Source organism: Callithrix jacchus, chromosome 16, assembly GCF_049354715.1.
Source record: "Callithrix jacchus isolate 240 chromosome 16, calJac240_pri, whole genome shotgun sequence".
NCBI classification, from domain to species: Eukaryota; Metazoa; Chordata; class Mammalia; order Primates; family Cebidae; genus Callithrix; species Callithrix jacchus.
In genome coordinates, this window is record NC_133517.1 from 19,998,118 (window position 1) to 20,021,384 (window position 23,267).

General features: G+C 36.3%; 1 protein-coding gene across 1 annotated transcript in view; it reads right to left on the reverse strand.

The window, feature by feature from the left end:
• Nucleotides 1-23,267, reverse strand: part of LOC144579679 (uncharacterized) — a 498,570-nt gene that overhangs the window by 204,013 nt on the left and 271,290 nt on the right. The window contains exon 8 of the mRNA XM_078352469.1: nt 6,183-6,262. The gene's annotated coding sequence lies outside the window, so the exon portion shown is untranslated. The remainder of the gene's footprint in view (nt 1-6,182; nt 6,263-23,267) is intronic.

Sequence of the window (23,267 nt, forward strand, 5' to 3'; positions counted from 1 at the left end):
AGAGGTTTCACCATATTGGCCAGGCTGGTCTTGAACTCCTGACCTCAGGTGATTTGCCTGCCTCTGCCTCCCAAAGTGCTTGGATTACAGGAATGAGCCACCATGCCCAGCCTATCTAGCTATATATTTATAATAACTATATATATGCATACACACACACACACACACACACACACACACACACACATCTTTCCCACAACAACAAATTAATATATTTCATGATTAACTAGGGATCTCTGTGTGGACTTTTCACATTCCACTCCAAATCATCATACTTCAATCTAATCTCATCTTTCCATACAACATCTTTTCTTTGATGTCACTCATTGTAAATTGTTGCACCATTTATCAAGTCACATAAAACAGAAATCAGAGAATTGTGTTTTACTCTTTGATCTCCCTCCAAAACCATTCAACTAACAACTTTGATTAATTCTTCTTCAATATTCCACTTTTGTCCATTAACTACCCTTTATTCAGGACATCAGTATTTTTCACCTGCAATTTTGAAATGGCATCTTTCTCTTTTCTATGGCAGCCAGAATGAGGTTTCTAAACTTCAGAATAGCTCATGTCATTCTTCTGCCTAAATCTCAGTAGTAGTTTCATATTTTTTCTCGAAATCAAATTTTTTAGCTCTCTGGACTCTACACCTGTTATATGTTTCTCTTAAAGCCCAGACCAGCTTTTTCAATCCCATTCTCATTTTCCCAAATACGTTTGCCTTGCTCATCTTACATCCTACTCATCCTTATATCTAAATTTAGACATAACGGTGTCAATAAATCTTCCCTAAAGCCTGAGCCTAGGTGAGGAACTAGATTTGGTCTCATATTGCCCCAATATTACATTATCAAATTAAATTCTAGCTTCCATTCCAGTAGAGAACAGTCCCTTAAGATAAAGATTATATACCATACCTTAATGCCTAGCACATAGTAAATACTCAATCAATATTTATTGACTAACTAGCCATCCAATGATAATTGGGGTGGAGCAATAATTTTCTTCATATATGAATGTCAGGTAAGACTATATTTACTCAAAAAAGATGTCCTTTTCTGTAGAGTTCTTTCTGTTGAATATTTGAATTTAAATGTTGGAGCAACCTGCCAAATGACAGAAACTTGGCAATGATATACACTGCCTCAATTGAGACATATTATTTTGTATGAGCACTAACATTTAGAAAATTGAAATCTCTTTCAGAAATCTTTTAATTAGGTAGTCTTTTTTTCTGTTTACATATGATATTGCTCATCCTGTCACTAATAGAAATTAACTTGGATTTCCTTTGGAATGTACATTGATAATTATTCTTACTTCTCAGATAATTGCAGCAAAGGGTGGCAATGAAGAAGTTTCTCTTAAAGTTGCTGTAACCCCAAAACTCTGAACACTCATTACAGATCCAAAAGTTACATCATTTCTAAAGATTACAGCAAGGATTGAGTGCCTTGTTGGCTATTTTTTACTTCCAAAGTACAAAGAAAGCCTCCTTTAGTCATGGTAAACTGTTGCCCCACCTACAACATTATCTAGTTCTAGTTATGGGGCATTTTAAATATTCACAAATAATGAGGATTTAACAAAGCCCACTGAATTGTTTCCAAAATTGTGTGCGTATATGAGCATCTGGGGCAGGAACTAAACCATTGATTGGGCTTCTAAATGAATTCATGACTTCAAAGAAATGAACAGCCACTGGTAATAATTATATAGGTAAAATAAAGGGTAATAGAAAATAATTTTATAGGAAAAATAAAATATTATAATCCACTTTAATACTTCCATCTAAGAAGAGAGTATCCTTGGAAGAGAGAAGACGTTAGGCATTTGCTAAATCAGTTAAAATTGTTAATATCTAATAAAATAATTGTATTTTAATGTACTTTACTACATATAAAATTATAATCTAGAAATAATGGAAATAAGAGAATTGTCTTTGGGATTTTAATTTTTACGTACAAGTGAAGGCTTCAGAAGCGACTCTGCCATATAGAGTCTTGTTCGGTTTACTGAAGCAAAATTACTTGTGCAGTATTAGAAGAGTGCTCCTACTCAACACTTAAGCAGAGCTGTCTTGCACCTTCTCCTGATAATGCCTAAATTCCCTTTTCACCTTATCTGCTAAGTGAATCCCTCATGTTTTTAGTTAATTTTCCATTTGCCTTTAGCTTTGCAGACCTAATAGTCCATTTGTTTATACAGCCTCAGTTTCTTTGATTGAATAAAAGTTGATTTAGGGTCTAGAATCAAAAGACCAAGAAAATTACTAAGGATGAAAAAGAAAAGAAAAACTCTCTGAAATACTTATTTGAAAACATGGATTAGCATCTGCTATAAAAAAATCTTGCCTCAAATCTTGGAAAATTCCCTACACTTAAGAGAAAATGACGTAGATCTTCTACAAAATCTTCTCAACAGAGAAATATCAATTTAAAATCATATTTTAAACAATTTCATTAGAATTTTTTATTCCAAATAAATGTACAGAAATGAGTTTGAAATAAAATCATTGTATTTGGGGTCTTTTTAGTTAGTAAGAGTCCAACACATTATTTTGGTTGGTTTCCATACAACAGCTTGGCTACACCTCAGCAAATATGAAAAAGTGAATTTTAAGATAAAGATGACAGTAAGTACACACACTCTTCAGTTGGAGACAATTTCATTTTTCTAATCCCATTCTGAATGACTATCTTGGAACCCCAGTGCCATACCGTGAAAGAGTCCTGGAAAGCTGCCTTTAAAATACCTCATGCTTTTCACTAACTTTTACATAGACAGCTTTGATCTTGTCCCAGAATTGCAATTAGGTACTTGGCACTGCTCTTCTGAGTGCTATGGTATAACTCTGATTCTGAGTCTAAGGGGGGAAAAAAATATGGTAGGTTTTTGGAAAAAAAAAAAAAAACCGAAGGAAGAAACAAATAGAAAAGTAAAGACATAAAAAAAGAGTACCATGATCTAGGACTGATCTTGAATTTAATAAACCTAAGTTGGATCTCAGAACATCTCTCCTTAAAGAAGACTCATTTTGTGCAATATCCTGCTTAACTTGGCAAGGAGTTCAAATCATGGTAGCTTTGGGATGATCTTCTATTAACACTGTTTATCTTTCTCTGCTGGATTTATTGTGTTGCTTTTGTGATGACCCAGTGAGAAATTATATATTACTGTGCACATAAAAACAGGGTTAGACTGAGTACATAATAGAACCAAGAGTTTGGGATGGTTAAACAAGATTATTGATTGATATAGCTGCTATTTAAATTCCTAGAACTTCATGGAAACACAAAAAAGGAGTGTTACATGCACTCTCCTAAAGGAAGGTTTTAAAGAAACATCAAACCTTATTTACAATGTTTCAACATACCACATTAGTCTGCAACCCAGAATTAAATGAGTTGTTTTGAATGTAAAAATTATTTGGTCCATAAAGTAAAGAACAAGGCCCTAAAATTAATGTATTTGCTTTAAGCAACAAGCACGCTACACGTGGATGACAGAGGAGGGAACTAGGGATTGATTACACATGGCATTTCAGAGACAGGCTTGGGCAGTCAGATTATAACACCCCTAAAACTGTCCTTTTAAAATACACAAGTCAATGAGTACTGCACACATACTCACACATTCACACAAATATACAAATATGCAGGGTAGGTGGAATGATCTGGAGTCTGTTGACCTTCATACTGTGCCTGGGTCCTTCAAATATTGATTCAGTTTAATCTTTCTTTACTGAAATGAAATATATACTCTGTGTTACACTGAGGTCTGCTCTGTGGATGCACTTCTGTAAATTGAAATAATAAATTAAATAAATTTTCTTTTAGTTACTGTTGTGTATAACAGTAGCTTCTTTCCAGTGGAAGGAAACATTAACTCTGTGTAGCTTTGCGCTTCTTTCTGAGGCTGAAAATGGCTTTTGGATATTCGAAAAATACTGACTACACTCTTCAATTCTTAAGACTTTAAAGCATTTATCTAGAGTTTACTAATTCTCCTGTATAAATGACAGCCTACCATTCCAGTTCATGATATGTGAAATCAGTGTGCCCATTGAAAGACTGAAGAGAAGATGAGAAAGCACAAAGTACATTTTACCAAATTATTTGCATTGACACCTACATAGAGCCTAATAAAAAGAGAAGAAATATCTGATGCATGCTCCAGAGCTTTAAGCCAGTGATACCTGTTTTTTAACCCTACATTTCTCTTCCAGTTCTAGAATAATGTTATGCTTAGCCATTAATAAGGGGTTAAAGATCATTTTAAACTATAAATAACTTAAAAAATTGTTTTATAAAATCACTAATATCAGTTATCTTTTGCCCTTGTGTTGAATTCATGGAATTAAAGACTCAGAGAGAGAAGGAAGTAACATAATTAGGCCAAAGAGCTCCCAAATGCAGTCCTTAGATAAATTTAAAAAAATGGAGATGACATCCTGAGATTTTATTATAAATTTATTAATGAAAGAAACACCTTTATGAGATTATGTCTATTTTATTGTCTTTGGTGAAGACATTGTTACACTGATAAATGATAATGGAAGATGGAATTCTGTATCTATTTTTATTTAAAACACTGAGAATACTGAAAAATAAAAATGTATTTCTTACATACAGCTCAATGTGTTTGTATTTAACTATAACCACTCTTAATTCTTTAATCTTGAGTTATAAAAAAATGTAATTTTGCTTTATAAAACCTGATCAAGCCAGTCACAGTGGCTCACACCTATTATTTCAGTGCCTGGGAGGCCAGGTGGGAAAAATGCTTTGAGGCCAGGAGTTTGAGACCAGCCTAGGCAACATGGTAAAACCTTGTGTCTACAAAAAATATAAAAATTAACCAGTTGTGGCAGCACATGCCTGTAGTCCTGGGTGCTCAAGAGGCTGGGGTAGAAGGATTGCTTGAGCCGAGGAGGTTGCAGCTAAAGTGAGCTGAGATTGTGTGAGGTTGTGCCACTATATTCCACTCTGGGGGATAGAGCAAGACTGTCAAAAAAAAAAAGAAAAGAAAAGAGAAGAAAGAAGGAAGACGGGAGGAAGGGAGGAAGGGGGAAGGGGGAAGGGAGGAAGGGAGGAAGGGGGGAAGGGAGAAAGGGGGAAGGGAGGAAGGGAGGAAGGGAGAAAGGGGGGAAGGGGGGAAGGGAGGAAGGGAGGAAGGGAGAAAGGAGGGAAGGGGGGAAGGGGGGAAGGGAGGAAGGGAGGAAGGGAGGAAGGGAGGAAGGGAGGAAGCGGGGAGAGGGAGGGAGGCAGAAAGAAAAAACAGTAACAAGAAAAAGCCAAAACCCTGACAAAGTAGAAACAAAGATACTGTTCCACAAAACCTTCTGCAGGTTGAACTTTTCTAGCTTCTTGGATTCTTTCTTCAGTACACTACACACTAACAATTTTCCAAAATGTATTGCTTAGAAATAGAGGCACTATTCCAAATGTGGTCTTACCAGTAGTTATATTATTATGTTTTCATGATACACATTTATTAATGCAGACCCTGCTCATCTAATAGTTTAAGGAATGCCTGCTCTCCTAAACCTCTACTTAAGTTTCACAATCTTCCTTTTGAGAATGGGTTCTTAGTGATATTTCTTGAGCATAAGGGCAACGCTCAGTTCAATTCAATAGAACTTACTTAATTACCAAACACTACATTAGAAGTAGTTTTTGTCCTCTAAGAAAAAGATTTCTAAACACACAATTCCAATCAGTATTGTCGGTCCCATGGCAGAGATATGCCCAAAGAGCTTCATAAGGAGAGTTGAGGAGGTAGAAGGGAATGGGTATTCAAAGGACATTCTGAAATATAATTTTCACTTCCTTTGTTCTCAAATAGGACAAATAGTTTCTTATGCTAATAAACTCTATTGGAAGAAAAAGAAGATATGGTGTGAAGAAATGAGCAGTCTACAATTCACCACCTAACTGAATGTTGTCAAACAATGTATAACTGATGGCCATCTTAAACCGGAACAAAAATATTCTTTATTCATTCATCTCTCTCACACTGACAATATCATACTATCTATATATCTTTCTCACTCTGTCTAGAAAGTGTATAAGTTTGTAAATGGGATTTAAAAGTAATCAGAATCTACATAATGTCCCTCCCTTGTATTTATTTGGCATTTACAGAAAGCCGTGTGTGTATAATATACATATACTTACTAATTTGTGCAGTGGTCCAGAATTGCTTTGGTGGCTTTTATTACAATCTTCTAGAAAAGTAGGCCCACATATTCAGAATCCTACAACAAAAAAATTCATGGGGAGTTGCAGAACACAGGCAGTTGGTACTTTTGTCTACAAAGCTATCTTTGACCTTTATGAAATTCACTGGAGTTATTCTTACTTTGCTCATTTACCACAGCTCAATACAATTTCTTTCTTGGATCAACTATTTTGAACTACTGTTGGCTTTTGGCCTCCTGTCATAATACGAATTTTCTCAACTTTTTCTCCTGAAACTTAAGAGAAGAGTATCAAACCAAAGATTTTCTTAGATGCAGTATATTTAAGTCTTGGCAGTGACTGCCACTTGAATTCACATTGAGCTTTTCTTCTGAAAACCTCAAAGTCTCTGCAAATTTCATATGACCTCAGAATATTCTGTGGGAAGGAAAAGGCTGGGCATGCTTCGTGGACGACAGTGGTCATGGCCATCCCAACCCCTGAGAGCTCTGTGTGCTTCACACAGGGCACAAGGACCAGGGCAAAAAATAAAACATTAAAGGAAAAACTTAGGTTAATTGTATTCACATGATGAAGGATAATCTTAATTTATTCAGTCTGTTTCCGACAGAGGAAAATTAAAATGTGCTTAGCCTCTAAAATATCAACACTAAATTATGGCAACTTTTTAATCTTTGTTTGAGAGAAAATTTTAAAAGAATAGAAACCAAATTTGCTCTGCAACCGTTACCTTTCCACAAAATCATGTCAGTTGTATCCAATTGCCAAGATCTTCTGTGATAGATAATGTCTATGAGTTTTATTTTAACTTTTTTACCTTAACATTTTATAATCAATGCTTTTGCTTTCCTTTGGGGTATGTTGAAAAATACATCTTGAGTGATGTATATACTGACTGTGCTTCCATTTACAGCAAAACAATGAAAGCAGTTGGTGTTGTGATGGTGTTAATATATTCATGCAATATATTGTTAGACATATGGGGATCCAGGTTTTTCTGTGCTTGTAGAATTGAAAAGGAAACTTCTAGACATGCATTTTACGTACATAAGATACAGTGTTCAAATAGGGACAATGTACGAGAACATCAGTACTTGTCAGCTACGTGCTGTCAGCAAAGATGAGATTTCAGTGCATGGTATTTTAGAATTCATTATATTGTCCCATGGGCGTTCCAAAAAAAGTAGCAGGTAAAAAATCGGGAGCATTCAAATGAAATGATACTCAAGGGGTGAAGAGTGTTTTCTTCCCCCTCAAACTGTCGCTATTGACAGAGTTGACTTCACTTTGCCATTGAACTATGACAAGGTGATTATTTTTAAAAACCAAAATACAGTGCATAATACATTTTAGCCTGAAGCTAAAAGTTAAGTGTGAATATTCATTCATTTTTACTCTTCTTTGGGAAAAAAAATGTGGCTGGAGTAGCAAATAAAGTGTTAAGGTACATCAATTGCACAGAGTTAATGAATGATATTTAAATAAAATCATTTTTAACAAAGTGGATTTTTTAAAAATGTCTTGACACTCACATTTTGTTAAGGAGGAGGAGAAATTAGTTTTTTATTCACAGTCTCCTGAATATCAATATGAGGAAAAGTTAACGAATTTAAATATAGTGAAGTATTTTGTCTCCACAAACAGAAGACACACACGCTCACACAAAATTGACAAAAATAAATATATTCTGTCATCAGGTTCATTCCAGAGGGCCAGAAATTTGTGCTAAGAAAGATCAAGCTTACAGTAGTTTTAAGAGCTGGCTATGTAACATCCTCCTCCAAATAGAATGGATATAGTGTCTCTTTGTTTCAATTCTGCAAGTGGCCAGAGTTACAATCAGTGGCATGACTTGGCCAAGGTCAGGCAGTAAGTCAGTAGACAAGCTCACCTCCCTTTGCCTGCATTGTTAGGAGTAAGGCCTGGCTTCAAAGACTGCATAGAGTTTTAAATGCAAGTGTTTTTTTCAAGAACAGTTAATTCAGAATTCAGAAGGTTGATTTGGTCAATTTTTTTCTCAGCTAGGCCCACAAAGACCTACTGAACTTGTTTATTCAGAATTTGTATTTAATCTAGTATCTTAGTTAAAAAATACTTGTTCATTTAATAACTTTTCTATACATGCCTGCAGACACAAGCCCACAAACCTTAGATAATGAAAATTCTATTCATTTGTCTTTTTCAATTTTATCTACCTGAGTAAATAGAGCAAAATTCCTTTCCTTTTAAATGTTGGCAAGGAAAAATAAAGTCAAATGGGCAATAAAGAATTCTTTACTTCAATCCAGATAACCAAATTATAATATCAGGTTTCATTTTCAAAGCTCTTCCTTTAAGTGTCAAGATACAGCATATCTTTTCTCATGGACCCTTCACATATCAGTTCTTGTCTCATCTTCAGTCACAGGACAGTGACTCTGCTACTGAAGTCTATCTTCTTTCACTTCTGGTCATAAAATAAGCTTCATGATATTGTTTTACATTCACAAAGAATAAAACTTACAGCAAAGTTCTTACCTTTATATAAATAAACTAAAGTGAATTGTAAATCATTCTATTTTGGGAGTTAACATTACTTATTTTAATATAACGTCTTATATAAAATATCAGAAACAAACAAAAAACCTAATGCAATATGAAAATTCACAAATTTAAGTGATATTTGTTGACTCCTTCATGGAGTGTTTTCAAAATTTTACCCGATGGATTTATCTTTTTATAATACTACCAAAAAGCAATTAGCTTGCTTCATATAGTTAAATACAACCCAGAGGGAAAGAAAAGTCAACATTTTGGATGCTAGTTTTGTTTGACAAATATGTGTTAAGATTATTTAATCCTCATTAAATGCAAGTTTACATAAATAATACCAGAATTAGGTTAAAGTTTTTCTTACTTTCCTTTTTGAAAAAAATCTTAAAGGTTAAAATAAGGCTAAAGAAAAATCTTAAAGGATTTAAGAATAAAGCAGATTTCTAAGAACTTTCGTGGTAGCAATTTACAAGCATCTAATCTTCCAACTATAAACAGTTATGATATGACCTGGGATTGAGGTAAGACCAGTTTATGCCATAAGGCATACTGTGTCCAACGGAGAAAAGCCAGGACTGAACCATAAAGGAAAATAGTTATAAAGTTGATCATGCAAAAATCAACAATCTGTGCTTAAAGAAAAATAAAGCCAAATGACACCTTGAGAAAAAAATTCACATTATAAAAAATAACAAATTTTCCTAATACATAAATTGATCTTTCAAAGTGATAAGAAAAACCAAAATGGACAAATGGTTCAATAGTAGAAAACATGTTATTTTGCTCATAACTGCAGAAATGCAAATTAAAACTATACTGAGATGACATTTTTACTTTACCAATTTAATAAAGATTAAGAATTTGGTAACATACTGATTTGGCAAGTGGACAGAAAACAAAGAGATCTTCTTTTACTCAAATGATTGCAGTGAAAATTGTTGAAACCTAGATGAAATGCAATTTGGTAATATGTATCAAAATGTCAATCTCATCATTCTTTGAACTAGCAACTACTAGCTATTAGGATTTAACCGAAAGACATAAATTTTATCACATTCAAATAACATACAAGTATATTCATGTCAGAGAATATTTTCTAAAAGCAAAGAGAAAGCAACCTAGTACTCACCAACTGAGAACCAATTACTGAAATTATACCCAGGAAATGCAATACAATTCAGCTATAAACAAAAATGAGGAAATTTTTTGCATGTTAATATAGAAATAAATAAAAAATGTATTATTAGAGGGAAAAGTAAGACACACAACTGTGTAATACACCAGATTTTATGTTATAGAAATGCAATATATATATTTATATATTTATATTTTATTGTAAATACTTGTATATGTCCATGTGTCTCTAGATGGATGAAAAATAAAATAACAGGTGTTCTAAGGGAGGGCAACTGCGTGACTAGGGGAGGGGCAGAATGGAGACTCCACGGGGATTCTGCTATGTTCTAAAATAGTATTTAGATGTACAATTTAAGGAATTTATAACAGAACAAAGAGTTTTTCTAAGTTTTAAATCCACCAACATACTAGAAATCTTAGGACTTGTGCTTTGTAAAGTAAATAGGTCATGGCATTTCTCAAGAGACAAAGCTCTCACAACAGTTTTTTTTTTACTGTGTCTTTAAATAGAACATAGAACACAGAGGTGTCATCAGCTGGCCTGTAAATCACCTAGATGAGCTTCACATCATCATGTGCCTACAAAAAGACACCACAGGAAGAAGCAGATAAGGCTGATAGTAAACTACAAAAAATTAACACTTGAAGATGACATGACTGAGTCATCAACAGTAAATCAAAAGCACATTTATTATTTGGAGTAAAGGTTATAGATTTCTCTAATACAGCCACATTTACTTGTTGAGACATCTTTGTATAAAAATATTATACAATATCAAAATGGCCACTGGAGTAAAATTTGGGATAGAAAATAAAGCAAATCTAGCTAGTTTATATGGGGGAAAAACTAATTAGATTGATTTTATTAGTATGAACCTAGGATTGAGATAATTTAGCTCCAAATTATATTTAAAAATGCAGAGTCATGTTGACCACTTTGTAGGACAAAATATAAATTACTATTCTGAAAATTAATAAATCTTGCTTGAAACATAATACTCTTTAAAGAGGACTAAAATGCAAGGCAAGCTTTACCATTCAGTGTGCAAAAGAAAAAAAAATGTATCTCTCTGTATCTCAATACAAAAAAGATAAGTACTGTTTTATACACTTTGCAAAAATAGTCTTTTTAAAGCATCCTGAGCAAATAGAACAAAGTTGGAGGCATCATATTACCTGACTTGAAAGTATATTACAAACATAGAGGAACCAAAACAGCATGGTACTGGTATTAAAGCAGACGTATAAACTGATGGAACAGAATATAGAACCTATAAATAAATCCACACATTTGCAGCCAAACCGTTTTTGACAAAGGTGCCAAACAACACACATTGGAGGAACGAACAGTCTGTTCAATACATGGTACTAGGAAAACTGAATACACATGTGTAGAAGAATACAACCAGACCCTGATCTCTCATCATACACAAAAATAAAATCAAAATGGATTGAAGACCTAAATGTAATACTTGAAACTGTAAAACTACTAGAAGAAAGCATTAGAGAAATGCTCAGGACATTGGTCTGGGCAAAGATTTTCTGTGTAAGACCTCAAAAGCACAGTCAATCAAAACATTTAAAAATGTAATTATATTAAGCTAAAAATCTCCTGGAGAGCAAAGAAAACAATCAACAAAATGAAGAGACAACCTACAGAATGGTAGAAAATATTTGCAAACTACCCATCTGACAAGGGATTAGTAAACAGAATATATAAGGAACTCAAAAAAGTCAACCAAGAGGAAACAAATAATCTGATTACAAAGTGGTAAAAATCCGAATAAACATTTCTCAACAGAAGACATACAAAAAGCCAACAGGCATATGAAAAAAATGCTCAACATCACTAATCATCAGGGAAATGCAAATCAAAACCCCAGCAAAATATCATATCATCCCAGTTAAAATGGCTATTATCAAAAAGATAGAAAATAACAAATCCTAGCAAGGATGCAGAGAAATGGAAACTCTTATACATGGTTAGTAGAAATGTAAATTAGTGTGCCCACTATGGAAAATAGTAGGGACATTTCTCAAAACATTAAAAATAGAACTACCATATGATTCAGCAATCCCACTGCTGGGTATATATCCAAAAGAAGGGAAATTGGTATATCAGAAAGATATCTGCATTTTATCTCATGTATATTGCATCTCTCTTCATCATAGCCAAGGTATAGAATCAATCCAAGTTCCATTAACAGATGAATGTGTGTGTGTGTGTGTGTGTGTGTGTATACACATATATAACCACATGCAATGGAATATTATTCAGCCATAAAAACAGAAGGAGATCCTGTCATTTACAACAACATTGAGGGAACTAGAGGACATTATATTAAATAAAATAGGCCAGGCCCAGAAAGACAAATAGCACATGTTCTCACTCATTTGTGAAACCTAAAAGAAAAGATCAATGATCTCATAGAGGTAGTGAATAGAATGGTGATTATCAGAGGCTGAGAAGTATATAGGGAAGGGAAGGATAAAGTCTGATTGGTTAATGGGTACAAAAATACAGTTAGCTAGAAGGACTATATTCTACTGTTTGATACCAATATAGGGTGACTACAGTTAGCAATAATTTATTTTATAATTAAAAATAGCTAAATTAGAAGATTTGGAATAGTTCTCTAAACAAGAAATGATAAATGTTTGAGGTAATGTGCATCCTAATTACCCAAATTTGGTTATTACACATTATTTGTATATCAAAGCATCACATGTACCCCCCACAAATGTGTATAATTATTATGTACTAATAAAAAGAAACTCTCTTTAAACTATTGATGTCATTGCAAGAAAAGCTATATTATCAAAATTACTATTATTAAAACCAATTCTGTATCTTTTAATAGATTTCAGTGTCTAATCAATAATTTATCCGCTATTGGTATCTCACTTATGCTTTCAATTTTATATACTTGAAGTCTAGAAAACAGATAATCTCAAAGCTTCAGTTAGCCAGGATTGAGATATTAAAGCTGGTCCCCCAGGACACACACAGAAAACTTGGGGTGAGGATAGAACGTTATGTATCAGAATTTAGTGTTTGCCTTATAAATGTTATATATGTGGATACCAATTAAAGAACTTCTTCTTTTAGGCACTAGAAATTTTATGGTTTACCTGTATTTTCCAATAATTTTCTTAATAGTTATATGGAGAAGGTCTTATTATCCCCCACTTAGAGATAGTGCACAGGCTCAGACAATTAAGGAGCATGACTAGTCTGAGACAGAATGGAGATACCATCATGGATTGTCCTCATTCTAAGCTTCTGAGCTTGCCCTGTCCCTAAATACATTTGAGAACAATGGCTCTACTATGCTGGCCATCCTGGTCTCAGCTGATGACAATGAGTTAATGATTGTGAGCGGGGGCTGGGGGGTTGCGGGGGGAAGCACTGACCCTTCTATTCTTGACACAAGGACAGCAGAGATGAGTACGCTTTAATGGGAAGAAGAATAACAAGCATTGGATATTAGAGTTATGGAGTCCATAACTCTACAGACCATTGGTCCAACTTGCATGAAAATTCCCCATTTATTTGGACACTTAGGATAATTTGATTTAGTTTATTAAGAGAACTTGCTGGGCTTCCAAATAAATATGTTTAGTCTCTTCTATAGTTAAAGCATTAAGCAGAAAAAACTTTCTATTCTATTATCTCACCAAGTGGCTGCCACTTTATTCAGATACTCTCATCAAACAAGCCCCTTTAAAGAGTTCTCCTCACTAGCCATCGTTTCCTCTACTGCCTTGCCATTCTGCAACCTATGGCAGTCTGATTTCTGCATCTATCACTAAAATCATTCCCTTTCTGGGTCCATGAAGCCCATTTATTCTAGTACTTATTGAAAGCCAGCTACAACACACCAGGTATTATTATAAATATAGCAGTAGAGGGGACTCAAGATGGCGCAGTGAGAACAACCCAGGATTGAAGCTCTCGGTGAATGCGCGGAGAGGGTGAGTCAGGGCCACATTTCCAGAGGGATCTTTGTTGCCCACAGAACGGGGAAATTCCCAGGCATAAAAGAGACATGGGACACCAGGCAGAGGTTTTGGTTGGTGCAGCCGGCGGCCGGCACTGTAGCGCAGAGGTGCTACACAGCACTCCCCACAAGGTGCACTGGTCTGGGTGCCCTGTTGAACCAGCAATCTGAGACTTGAGAGGGCTGAACTTGAGACTGAGCAGGACTTGGACAGTGAGCCAGCCCAGGAGATTCCAGGGAGACAGCTTTTGGGGTAGCACAGTGGGGCAAACAAAGCGGCGATTCCAAGTGCTCTGGGTGTGGGAACAGCTGAACCCAGGACGGTGCAGCTCCATGGGAGAGGGGCGTTCGCCATTACAGAGGCAATCCGCCCTTACTGAGGAACATGCCCATGGCTGACACAGCCTGCCATTGCCAAGGCAACCCGCTACAACAGAGAGACTCCGCCACAGGGTGTGGCCCATGGCAGCAGGGCGGAGACCGCAGCAGAAGGGCAGAGCCTGCAGCAACGGGGCGAACCTCACACCAGCAGGGCAGAGCCTCGGCAGGCAAATAGTGACTGGACTGCCTCCTGGCTGGGCAGGACAGAGCGGCGGACACTCACAAGGAAAGCCCCAACCGCCCCCTCCCCGAGACAGAGCATCTGAGAAAAAAAAAAGATTTTTTATGAGTTCAGCTATAGCAGAATTAAACATAGCAGCCTAACAGCCCGGGATGAACAGCAGGGCTCACAGCTCAGCACTTGAGCTCCTATAAAGTACAGACTGTCTCCTCAAGCAGCTTCCTGACCCCTCTATATCCAAAAGACTGACATTTGGCAGGCATCATTCTGGGACAAAGATAGCAGAAAAAGAAACTGGTAGCATCCCTCACTGTTCTGCAGCTGCTATAGGCGCACCCCAGACAAGCAGGGCCTGGAGTGGACCTCAGCAGTCATACAGTAGAGGGGCTGGACTGGTAGAAGAAAAACCAAGTAACAGAAATATTTCATCATCAACAATCTGGGCGTCCACTCAGAGACCCAATATAAAAGTCAGCAAGTACACAGATGACAGGTGGATAAATCCACAAAGATGGGAAGAAACCAGCACAAAATGGAGAAAAACACCCAAAACCAGAACACCGCACCTCCTAGAAACAACCAAAACTCCTCACCAGCAAGGGAACAAAGCTGGACGGAGAATGACTGTGACAAAATGACGGAATTAGACTTCAGAAGGTGGATAATGAGAAACTTTTGTGAGCTAAAAGAACATGATTTAAATCAATGCAAAGAAGCTAAGAACCTTGAAAAATGATTTGAAAAAAGATTCGAGGAAACGACAACAAGAATGGATAACTTAGAAAGGAATATGAATGAATTAAAGGAGCTGAAAAACACAATACGAGAAATTCGCAAAGCATGCACAAGTTTCAACAGCTGACTTGACCAAGCAGAAGAAACAATATCAGAAGTCAAAAATCAACTCAATGAAATAAAACGAGAAACCAAGATCAGAGAAAAAAGCACAAAAAGGAATGAACAAAGTCTCCAAGAAATGTGGGACTATGTGAAGAGACCTAACCTACATTTGATAGGTGTACCAGAATGTGACGAAGAGAATGAATCCAAGCTGGAAAATACTCTTCAGGATATTATACAGAAAAATTTCCACCACCTAGCAAGACAGGCCGACACTCAAATGCAGGAAATACAGAGAACACCACAAAGACATTCCGCAAGAAGAGCAACCCCAAGGCACATAATCGTCAGATTCAACAAGGTTGAAATAAAAAAGAAAATACTAAGGGCAGCCAGAGAGAAAGGTCAGGTCACCCACAAAGGGAAGCCCATCAGACTCACAGCAGATCTCTCGGCAGAAACCCTACAAGCCAGAAGAGAGTGGGGGCCAATATTCAACATCCTTAAAGAAAAGAACTTTCAACCCAGAATTTCATATCCAGCCAAACTGAGCTTCAGAAGTGAAGGAAAAATAAAATCCTTTGTGAACAAGCAAGTACTCAGAGATTTTGTCACCACCAGGCCTGCTTTATAAGAGCTCCTGAAAGAGGCACTACACATAGAAAGGAACAACCAGTACCAGCCATTCCAAAATCACACTAAATGCTAAAGAGCATCAACATAATGGATAATCTACAACAACTAACGAGCAAAACAGCCAGCAAGCATCAAAATGGCAGTATCAAATTCACACATAACAATATTAACCCTAAATGTAAATGGACTAAATGCACCAATCAAAAGACACAGACTGGCAAATTGGATAAAAATCCAAAACCCAACAGTGGGCTGTATCCAGGAAACCCATCTCACATGCAAGGATACACAAAGGCTCAAAATAAAGGGATGGAGGAATATTTACCAAGCAAATGGACAGCAAAAAAAAGCAGGAGTTGCCATTCTCATCTCTGATAAAATAGACTTTAAAGCAACAAAGATCAAAAGAGACAAAGAAGGCCATTACATAATGGTAAAAGGATTGATACAACAAGAAGAGCTAACGATTCTAAATATATATGGTCCCAATACAGGAGCACCCAGATATATAAGGCAAGTTCTTAATGACTTACAAAGAGACTTAGACTTTCACACAATAATAGTGGGAGACTTTAACACTCCACTGTCAATATTAGACAGATCAACCAGACAGAAAATCAACAAGGAAATCCAGGGCTTGAACTCAGACCTGGAACAAGCAAGCCTGATAGACATTTACAGAACTCTCCACCCCAAATCCACAGAATATACATTCTTCTCAGCACCACATCACACCTACTCTAAAATTGACCACATAATTGGAAGTAAAGCACTCCTTAGCAAATGCAAAACAACTGAAATCATAACAAACAGTCTCTCAGACCACAGTGCAATCAAGTTAGAACTCAGAATTCAGAAATCAACCCAGAATCGCACAGCTTCATGGAAACTGAACAACTGGCTCTTGGATGTTGACTGGATAAACAATGAAATGAAGGCAGAAATAAAGAAGTTCTTCGAAACCAATGAGAAAAAAGACACAACATACCAGAATCTCTGGGACACATTTAAAGCAGTCTCTGGAGGAAAATATATAGCAATAAGTGCCCATATGAGGATAATGGAGAGATCCAAAATTGACATCCTATCATCAAAATTGAAAGAGCTAGAGGAGCAAGATCAAAAAAATTCAAAACCCAGCAGAAGACAAGAAATAACTAAGATCAGAGCTGAACTGAAGGAGATAGAGACATGAAAAAACCTTCAAAAAAATTAACAAATCCAAGAGCTGGTTTTTTGAAAAGATCTACAAAATAGACAGACCACTAGCCAGATTGATTAAAAATAAAAGAGAGAACAACCAAATAGATGCAATAAAAAATGATAAAGGGGAAATCACCACAGATTCCACAGAAATTCAAACCATCATCAGAGAATGTTACAAACAACTCTATGCACATAAACTAGTAAACCTGGAAGAAATGGATAAATTTCTGGACTCCTGCATCCTCCCAAGCCTAAACCAGGAGGAAGCTGAAACTATGAATAGACCAATAACAAGGGCAGAAGTCAAGGCAGCAATTAAGAGCCTACCACACAAAAAAAGCCGACGTCCAGATGGGTTAACAGCTGAATTCTACCAGACACACAAAGAGTAGCTGGTACCAATCCTTCTGAAACTATTCCAAATAATCCAAAAAGAGGAAATCCTTCCCAAATGATTTTATGAGACCAATATCATCCTGATACCAAAACCCAGCAGAGACCCAACAAGAAAAGAAAACTTCAGGCCAATATCCATGATGAACATAGATGCAAAAATCTTCAATAAAATTTTGGCAAGCCAATTGCAACAGAATCAAAAAACTTATCCATCATGATCAAGTAAGATTCATCCCGGGGATGCAAGGCTGGTTCAACATATGCAAGTCTATAAATGGAATTCACCACATAAACAGAACCAAAAACAAAAACCACATGATTATCTCAATTGACACAGAGAAGGCATTTGACAAAATTCAACAGCCCTTTATGCTAAAAACCCTCAATAAACTCAGTATCGATGGAACGTATCTCAAAGTAATAAAAGCTATTTATGACAAACCAACAGCCAATATCATACTGAATGGGCAAAAACTGGAAGCATTCCCTTTGAAATTTGGCACTAGACAAGAATGCCCTTTTCACCACTCCTATTCAATACAGTACTGGAAGTTCTAGCCAGAGCAATCAGGCAAGAAAAAGAAATAAAGGGCATTCAAATAGAAAAGGAGGAAGCCAAATTGTCTCTATTTGCAGACAACATAATAGTATACATAGAAGACCCCATTGCCTCAGCCCAAAAACTCCTGAAACTGATAAGCAACTTCAGCAAAGTCTCAGGATATAAAACCAATGTACAAAAATCACAAGCCTTCCTCTACACCAATAACAGACTTAAAGAAAGCCAAATCAAGAGCGAACTGCCATTCGCAATTGCTACAAAAAGAATAAAATACCTAGGAATACAACTCACAAGGAACGTAAGGGACCTCTTCAAGGAAAGCTACAAACCACTGCTCAACAAAATAAGAGAGGACACAAACAAATGGAGAAACATTCCATTTTCATGGTTAGGAAGAATTAATATCGTGAAAATGGCTATACTGCCCAAAGTAATTTACAGAATCAGTGCTATCCCCATCACGCTACCATTGACTTTCTTCACAGAACTGGAAAAAACCACCATGAACTTCATATGGAACCAAAAGAGAGCCCACATAGCCAAGTCAATTCTAAAAGAACTGACAGCGGGGGGCATCACACTACCGGATTTCAAACTATACTACAAGGCTACAGTAATCAAAACAGCATGGTACTGGTACCAAAACAGAGATATAGACCAATGGAACAAAACAGAGGCCCCGGAGGAAATACAACATATCTACAATCATACAATCTTTGATAAACCTGACAAAAACAAGAAATGGGGAAAGGATTCCCTGTTTAACAAATGGTATTGGGAAAACTGGCTAGCCATGTGCAGAAAGCAGAAACTGGACCCCTTCCTGACACCTTACACTAAAATTAACTCCAGATGGATTAGAGACTTAAACATAAGACCTGGCACTATTAAAAACCCTAGAAGGAAATCTAGGCAAAACCATTCAGGACATAGGAGTAGGCAAGGACTTCATGAACGCAACACCAAAAGCATTGGCAACAAAAGCCAAAATAGACAAATGGAACCTAATGAAACTCCACAGCTTCTGCACAGCAAAAGAAACAGTCACTAGAGTGAATCGGCAACCAACAGAATGGGAAAAAATTTTTGCAGTTTACCCATCTGACAAAGGGCTGATATCCAGAATTTACAAAGAACTCAAACAGATTTACAGAAAAAAAACAAACAAGCCCATTCAAAAATGGGCAAAGGATATGAACAGACACTTTACAAAAGAAGACATATATGAGGCCAACAATCATATGATGAAAAAATGCTCATCATCACTGGTCATCAGAGAGATGCAAATCAAAACCACATTGAGATACCATCTCACGCCAGTTAGAATGGCGATCATTAAAAAATCTGGAGACAACAGATGCTGGAGAGGATGTGGAGAAAAAGGAACACTTTTACACTGTTGGTGGGAGTGTAAATTAGTTCAACCATTGTGGAAGACAGTGTGGCGATTCCTCAAGGCCTTAGACATAGAAATTCCATTTGACCCAGCAATCCCATTACTGGGTATATATCAAAAGGACTATAAATCATTCTACTATAAGGACACATGCACACGAATGTTCCTTGCAGCACTGTTTACAATAGCAAAGACCTGGAAACAGCCCAAATGCCCATTGATGATAGAATGGATTGGGAAAACGTGGCACATATACACCATGGAATCTTATGCAGCAATCAGAAATGATGAGTTTGTGTCGTTTGTAGGGACATGGATGAATCTGGAGAACATCATTCTCAGCAAACTGACACAAGAACAGAAAATGAAATACCGCATATTCTCACTCATAGGCGGGTGATGAAAAACAAGAACACATGGATCCAGGGAGGGGAGTTCTAAACACTGGGGTCTATTGGGGGAAAAGGGGAGGGCCAATGGGTGGTGGAGCTGTGGAGGGATAGCCTGGGGAGAAATGCCAAATGTGGGTGAAGGGAAGAAAGGAAGCAAAACACACTGCTATGTGTGTACCTATGCAACTGTCTTGCATGTTCTGCACAGGTACCCCAAATCCTAAAATGCAATAAAAAATTAAAAATATATATATATAGCGGTGAACAAAATGAAGTTTTTTCCCTCATGAGCTTATAGTGGGAGTGACAGGAAATGGAAAAATAATCAAGTAAATGCAGAGAGTGTGAGATGCTATAAAATGTTGCAGAACAAAATCAAGCCAGAGTAAAGGGACAGGCAGCTCCTGGAGCATGCAAGGGAATTGGGAAAGGTCTCATAGAAAGTGAGCATCCTGTTTGAATGCAGGTAGGAGTGCATTTCAAGGAAGAAACAAGAGCAAGTCCCTGGGGCAGAAGAGTCCTTGGCATGCTTAAATAAGAGAAAGGAGGCCAGCATGTCTGGTGCAGAGTAAATGAGGGGCAAAGAGGTCAGTAGGACAGCAGGAGCCAGATTGCATGGGGCAAAATGTTTTAGTTCATTAAAAGACCTTAGAGTTTTAGGATATGGAGAAAAGAATTCAAATTTTTTTAAATAAACAGTGACAAATTCTGATCAGTTTTAGAAATCCAATGGAAATGGACAATATAAATACATTTTTAAAATTTAAATACCACTTATAATTGCATTCAGAGCATAAAATATGCAAATTTGATCCAAAACATGGACTGAAAATTGCAAAATACTTTGAGTAAAATTAAAGAAAATATTGAGTATTGAAAGTATGAATAAATGAATAGAAATTTATTTTTAGTGAAAGCCTATAAAATAGAGACATATGCCTTGTTTATGGATTGAAAGACTCAAAATTAATAAGACATCAATTCACCTTCAAAATAATCTATAAACATCATATAATTTCAGTTAAAAAAATCCAGCTGGTAAAAGCTGAAACATTAACTATAATTTTTTAATATGGAAATACAAAAGTCTAAAATCATTAAAATAATTTTGAAAAAGAAAAAATAAATAATTTTAGGAACTTTTAATACTTATCATAAAGTGAAAATTATCAAGACAATGTAAAATTGGAATAAGTAGAGACATATAGATCAATGGAATAGAATAGAAAATCCAGAAATAGACCTACATATATGATAGCCATTGATTTTCAACAAAATTCTCAAGGCAATACAGTGGAGAAAGAATTAACCTTTTCAACAAATAGTACTGAAACAACTGTCATGAAAAATCTGATAAAATCAAACCCTATCTCACATCATACACACAGTGAAACTGAAAATGAATAATAGAACTAAATACAGAACTGAAGGATTAAATCTTCTAGGAAAAAAAAGAGGAGAAAATCTTTGCAACCTTGGGACAAAGATTTCTTCAACAGAAACCACAGACACAAATATCCAGACACAAACACACAGACACATAAAATACTAACCATAAAGGAGAAAAAATAGTAAAATGAAAACTTCTGCTCTTCAAAGGACACTTTCAAGAAGATATAAAGGCAAAACATGGATTGAAATAAAATAGTAACAGTATATATTACATATGTAATGTACATGTAACATATATCTAGCAAAAAGCTTTTTAAGCAACAATTTATTATATCTCATGATGTTATGAGTTTGCTGGACTTAAGTGGCCAATTACTCTACTCTGTTTTTTAATAGCTATGGCTATTTGTATGGCTGCATTTGTTTGGGACCCCAGCTGGGGCCGGAATCTAACCAATACCTTGCACCCAGAATATATATAGAACACAACTGGATAATAAAAGGATAAAATTTAATTAAAATGTGTAACAGTATTAAACAGACACTTCACAAGAGACACAAATGGTTAATAAGTCCATGAAAAAAGGTTCAACACATTAATCATTAGGGGGAAATAAGTTATAATTATTAAGGAAAAACGACAGTGGGATTACCACTACATTACCATCAGAATGCCTAAAACTTTTAAAAATTAACAATACCGGCCGGGCGCGGTGGCTCAAGCCTGTAATCCCAGCACTTTGGGAGGCCGAGGCGGGTGGATCACGAGGTCAACAGATCAAGACCATCCTGGCCAACATGGTGAAACCCTGTCTCTACTAAAAATACAAAAAATTAGCTGGGCATGGTGGCGCGTGCCTGTAATCCCAGCTACTCAGGAGGCTGAGGCAGGAGAATTGCCTGAACCCAGGAGGCGGAGGTTGCGGTGAGCCGAGATCACGCCATTGCACTCCAGCCTGGGTAACAAGAGCGAAACTCCGTCTCAAAAAAAAAAAAAAAAAAAAAAAAATTAACAATACCAAGCAGTGGTGATAGTGTGAAACAACTGGAACTCTCTGCTGAAGAAATTTGCTCATGGTAGTTTTCAATGTTATCACCTCTTCAAAAAACAGTTTGATAGTTTCTTATGTTAAACATGCACATATGATATGATTCAACAAAACTATATCTGTATACCTTTCCCCAAGAGAAAGAAAACTATAACCACAAAATGACTAAGACGAGAATGTTCACAGTAGCTTTATTAGTAATAGCCACAAATTGGAAACCCAAATATCTAAACTGTGGTGTATTTATTAAAAAGGATGCTAGTCAGCAGCATGAAAGAAAACTGCGATACACAAATAACATGAATGAATCTGAAAAGTAACCCAAGTGAATGAAGCTGGGCACAAAAGTGCAGTACCTGTCCCACCCCCCATCTGTTGGGGATATGTTCCAGAACCCCTAGTGAATGCCTGAAACCGTGGATAGTACCACACTCTGCAGTACAGTCATTCGCCACATAATGACATTTTAATAAACAACAAATTGTATATTCAAGCTTGTCCAACCCGTGGTGCACAGCCAGCATGTGGCCCACGATAGCTTTGAATGCATCTCAACACAAATTCATAAACTTCCTGAAAACACTATGAGACTTTTTTTTGCAATATTTTTAGCTCATCAGCTGTTATTAGTATTAGTGTATTTTATGTGTGGCCCAAGACAATCTATCTTCTTCCATTGTGGCTCACGGAAGTCAAAAGAGTGGATATCCCTGGAATGGTGGTCTCATAAGTTACAATAGAGTGAAAAATTTTCTGTTGCCTAATGATGTAACCATCATAACAGTGTAGTACAGTGCATTAGTCACCCGCTGTTGTGATGCTGGTGTAAACAAACCTACTGCCGGTCTTATAAAAGTTCAGCACATACAATTATGTACAATACATAATACTTGATAATGATAATAGGTGACTGGTTTATGTATTTACTATGCTTTACTTTTTAATGTTATTTTAAAGTGT